This window comes from Salvelinus alpinus, chromosome 3 (genome assembly GCF_045679555.1).
Source record: "Salvelinus alpinus chromosome 3, SLU_Salpinus.1, whole genome shotgun sequence".
Classification (NCBI taxonomy): Eukaryota; Metazoa; Chordata; class Actinopteri; order Salmoniformes; family Salmonidae; genus Salvelinus; species Salvelinus alpinus.
In genome coordinates, this window is record NC_092088.1 from 15,373,345 (window position 1) to 15,378,966 (window position 5,622).

Below are 5,622 nucleotides of genomic sequence, written 5' to 3' on the forward strand. Positions count from 1 at the left end.
CCACGCAAAAGAGGTCTTGAGTGCCAACAAATCTGCCCAATTAGCTGATTCGTTTTCATACACCCACTCCTTTCGACGCAGCCACTCGCCCATACTCCGATCGCCATATTGGCCTGCAGCTATCCATATTTGGAAATAGGCTGGGTTTATGACTTTGTGGCTGTGGTAACTAGTGACACTCACAGCCTTCTTTCTTCTCTCCCAGAGACCATTGTGATAGTCTCGCTGCCTACCTCTGAGTCCCTCCTCCTCTCTCCATCTGTCTCTAATCTATGTTACTCTTTCTCGTCCCATCGCCAGGTTGCTAGGTAACTGTGATCCTTTGATCTAAAAGAGCAGGATGACAGGCACACATAATTGTGATGAAACACACACACACACACACACACACACACACACACACACACACACACACACACACACACACACACACACACACACACACACACACACACACACACACACACACACACACACACACACACACACACACACACACACACATAACCTTCACATACCTTCATTCAAATTGCACCGTTGACACAAAACGATGAACACGAGGGAGGGGAAGAGAGAGGAGAGAAGGAGGGGAAACGGGATAGAGAAAAGGGAGAGAAGTAGAGGAAGAAAGAGATGGGTGGCTGGGAGATTGATGCAGCACTTTTTCCATATTGATACAGATTGCCCAGGGCCTGTATCCACAAAGCGTTTCAGAGTAGAAAATTGGTCATAAGTGCTGAGAATAGAGACGTTTTACTCCTACTCTTCAGGGTAAAAATAAAAGCTATGCATGAAGCCTCTTTAGTCATAGTCAACAAATATTTAGGAGACCTCATGAGCTGTCCTAACCCTTTAAAGAGTTACCAGCAGGTATCTTGATAACAGAAAAAGCAGTGAGTCAATGGTTCCTGCGCCACATGCAATTGCCTTGGAGTTGTTAAAATAATGTTTTGATATTTCTATATCATTAATCCATAAATAATCACAGTATCTCTTGTGCCATTGACAATGATTTCACGAGGCCTATTTCACATGATATTCCTAAATACTTATAACAAATAGGCTAATTAAATGTTTTTCTTTCGATTATTTAATTACCTATGTTATTTCAAGTTATCCCTTTGGAGAGCAATATCGTTAATTGTTTAAAAAACAAATTTTAAAAATCTGCCTAAATTGGGAATGCCTATATATTGGGCAAATTTAGACATCTTGGGCTTTTGTTAACTTTGACTGTGTTTGATGAAAAAGATAGACCTTTCAAACACTGTATGCAACGTCGTTTGAAACATTATCGGCAAGTGACTTGATGCCGACTGTGTGTTGATAATGGTAATATTGTCAAAATTCTGCTTTTAACAACCATCAAAATTGGTTAAAAAAAAGTTATGCATGCCAACATATTAGGAGATAATTAGGAAAGTGAACCTGTCAGCAACATTATATCAATCGTTTTACTATTGCAACATTTGATGTACAGTCACATTCACCGTGGTTGCCTGCTATAGTATTCATAGCTGGCTATGCCTCATTGCGATTGGTTATTCCCCATCATTTGCAACAATGTCCATGCGGTACCTCAAACTGTCGTGATTACCAGCTGAGAAACTTTCATTAATTGATTTTACTCCTGGCTCAGAGTTTGTCTGAGCAGTGTCTTAATTAACATCATTCTAAAACCTACTCTGAGCTGGGAGTTTTTTGTTGTTGTCTTTTACCAGTTTTTCTCAGGATTCCTAGGACTTTTTCTGAGATGCTACATGGATATGGGCCCAGGTCTGCTCTGCCATCTGGTGGACCAGACATCCCATTGCTCTTTACATGTTATATTCATGTTTTAGGGGAATCTATACTGAACAAAAATATAAACACAACATGTAAATTGTTGGTCCCATGTTTCATGAGATGAAATAAAAGTTGCCAGAAATGTTCCATACACACAAAAAGATTATTTCTCTTAAATTCTGTAACTCAGTAAAATCTTTGAAATTGTTGCATGTTGCGTTTATGTTTTTGTTCAGTACATTTGGTGTTGTTCCCGGATGGGATTGTTTAGACTACTTGATTTAAATCCTTACATCATCTAAATGTTATGATTATATTAAATTCATATTAAATGGGGCTACCAAGTGGCGCAGCCGTATAAGGCACTGCATCTCAGTCACTACAGACCCTGGTTTGATTCCAGGCTGTATCACAACTGGCCGTGATTGGGAGTCCCATAGGGCGGCGCACAATTGACCCAGTTTCGTCCGGGTTAGGGTTTGGCCAGAGTAGGCCGTTATTGTAAATAAGAACAAATTCTTTACTGACTTGCCTAGTTAAATAAAGGTAAAATAATTTTAAAATAATAATAACAAAATGCATTATGGGTGGTCCTTTAAACAGTATACAGTGCATTTGGAAAGTATTTAGACCCCTTGACTTTTTCCACATTTTGTTACGTTACAGCCGGATTCTAAAATTAATTAAATAGTTTTTCCCCCCCTCATCAATCTACACACAATACCCCATAATGACAAAGCAAAAACAGGTTTTTAGAAATGTTTGTAAATATATATATTTTTAAAAACTGAAATATCACAACTTTTGACTGGTACGGTATATAATAGTTTTTTCCCCTCATCAATCTACACACAATACCCCGTAAGGACATCACAATACCCCATAATGACAGAGAAAAAACAGGTTTTTATAAAAACAAAAATGAAATATCAAATTTACATAAGTATTCAGACCATTTACTCAGTACTTTGTTGAAGCACCTTTGGCAACAATTACAGCCTCGAGTCTTCTTGGGTATGACGCTACAAGCTTGGCACACCTGTATTTGGGGAGTTTCTCCTTATTCTTCTCTGCAGATCCTCTCAAGCTCTGTCAGGTTGGATGGGGAGCGTTGCTGCACAGCTATTTTCAGGTTTCTCCAGAGATGTTCGATTGGGTTCAAGTTCGGGCTCTGGCTGGGCCACTCAAGGACAATCAGAGACTTGTCCTGAAGCCACTCCTGCGTTGTCTTGGCTGTGTGATTAGGGTCATTGTTGTGTTGGAAAGTGAACCTTCGCCCCAGTCTGAGGTCCTGAGCGCTCTGGAGCAGGTTTTCATCAAGGATCTATCTGTACTTTGCCCTGTTCATTTTTTGCTCGATCCTGACTAGTCTCCCAGTCTCTGAAAAACATCCCTACAGCATGATGCTGCTACCACCATGCTTCACCGTAGGGATGGTGCCTGGTTTCCTCCAGATGTGACACTTGGCATTCAGGCCTTCAATCTTGGTTTCATCAGACCAGAGAATCGTGTTTCTCATGGTCTGAGAGTCTTAAGGTGCCTTTTGGCAAACTCAAAGCGGGCTGTCATGTGCCTTTTATTGAGGAGTGGCTTCCGTATGGCCACTCTACCATAAAGGCCTGATTGGTGGAGGGCTGCAGAGATGGTTGTCCTTGTGGAAGGTTCTCCCATCACCACAGAGGAACTTTAGAGCTCTGTCAGAGTGACCATTGTGTTCTTGGTCACCTGCCTGACAAAGGCCCTTCTCCCCCAATTGCTGTTTGGCCGGGCAGCCAGCTCTAGGAAGAGTCTTGGTGGTTCCAAAATACTTAAATTTAAGAATGATGGAGGCCACTGTGTCCTTGGCGACCTTCAAATGCTGCAGAAGTTACCCTTCCCCAGATCTGTACCTCGACACAATCCTGTCTCATAGCTCTATGGACAATTCTTTTGACCTCATGGCTTTGTTTTTGCTCTGACATGCACTGTCAACTGTAGGACCTTATATAGACAGGTGTGTGCCTTTCCAAATTATGTCCAATCAATTGAATTTACCACAGGTGAACTCCAATCAAGTTGTAGAAACATCTCAAGGATGATTAATGGAAACAGGATTAATTTATTTTGAGTCTCATAGCAAATGGTCTGAATACTTATGTAAATAAGGTATTTCTGTTTTTTTATCATTATGGTGTATTGTGTGGAGATTGCTGAGTTAAAAAATTATAATAATACATTTTAGAATACGGCTGTAACGTGGGATGTGGGAAAAGTCAAGGGGTCTAAATACTTTCCGAAATCACTGTAATTGTGCCCAAAGTGATGCTGATTGAGTGGACCTCTTCAAATGTAATTAACTTGTTCATACATCCAACCATGTTTACAAGATAAGGCACAATTATGATTACGTGATTTTCAAACAGATAAGGCCCAATTCCCACTACAGTGTGATTTGTTATTGAGTCTTATGTACATGATGAGACATCAGAGCACTGGAAAGAAAACAAGGGATGATGTTGGAGGACTCCATATTAGTGTTTCAAAATGACATAATCATAAGATAAATGAAATTGCTTTGTGCACAGTGATGGGCTAATATAGCCCAGTATTACTCCTTAGTCCAAGGACCTTACATGTTCTGTTTAAAGGGCAAATTGGCTCTGAAGACAAAACTGCCAAATAGTCCATCTAAACGTGAATCGATTCTCAATTGCGGTATGGTTCTAGAAACATAAATCTCTCTACTTTTATATCACATCAAAATAATTTCACAAATGGAGAATACACACTTACTGTACACTGATCTAACCAATTTTAACAAAGTTGCAGCCAATAGTATTTTTGTGGCCTCTGTCTTCCGTTTACACACAGGTGTAATTAGCACATATAGTCCACTCTGTCTTCCGTATGCTTTCTGTAAACAAGCACTGTAACATGGAAATATGGCCGTGTGGGAACCCTAATAAAGGTGTGTATTGTGATGATGTCTACTTGTGCGAATACACTAGAGCATGGCAGCAGTTATGAACATGGCTATTTAGCATATAGTCGCATATCTTTGCTACTTGCCTTCGTCCAATGACTTTTATGTGTAATGGAACTGAGAGTCATGATCAACGGCTGGGGCTAATTGAGTTCATGTGACAAAACAAATACATGTTTAGAGAATCATTGTACCATCCAAACCTGTAAAAAGAAAAACATTTCCGTACCAAAAATATCGTTTTTTCAGCTGTAAAAGATGCAAAAGTAAAAGACGCAAAAACGAAATTTAAGAACGGGAAGCATAGAAACAACGTACATAGAACAGATATACAGCTTCTTAGGCTTGCTTTCAATGAGAATGACAGATTTATAAAACATTTCTATGTGAATTTGGTCAGTCGTATAAAAGGGAAAAATATGCAGCTTTAAATCGAATCATGGTTTTACGTTTCGCTTACTTACCTATAATGCAGGCATCATCGGTAGGCATATTATTCTCGATTAAACGGTTGATAATTTTGTGTTGCAATACTGTCAAAATTACTCACGCCTAGAAAGTGTTTCCACTGGATAGCACAGCAACAAAGTAAAAATTTGCGATATTATTAAAAAGTGTGAAAACAATAATGTACTTTTTGGTCTTAATTTAAGGTTAGGTTTAATCATAAGGTTATCCGTGCGGTTACGGCTAAGATTATGTTTAAAATCAGATTTTAAGAAGATCAATTGTAGAAGTAGGCGGGGTTTATGACTTTGTGGCTGTGTTAACTAATGACGACCCTAGAAAGTTGACGATCATAGGCAATCTTTTCGACAGTGATGGAAAAGCCACTGCGCTGAAGCTGTTGCCAGAAGTAGATATAATTGCGACAG

At 39.5% G+C, this 5,622-nt stretch overlaps 1 protein-coding gene across 1 annotated transcript in view; it reads right to left on the minus strand.

The window, feature by feature from the left end:
- Nucleotides 1-5,419, minus strand: part of LOC139570093 (neurexin-1a) — a 131,512-nt gene extending 126,093 nt beyond the window's left edge. The window contains exon 1 of the mRNA XM_071391608.1: nucleotides 5,212-5,419. The gene's annotated coding sequence lies outside the window, so the exon portion shown is untranslated. The remainder of the gene's footprint in view (nucleotides 1-5,211) is intronic.
- Between the last annotated feature and the right edge of the window lie 203 nt (nucleotides 5,420-5,622).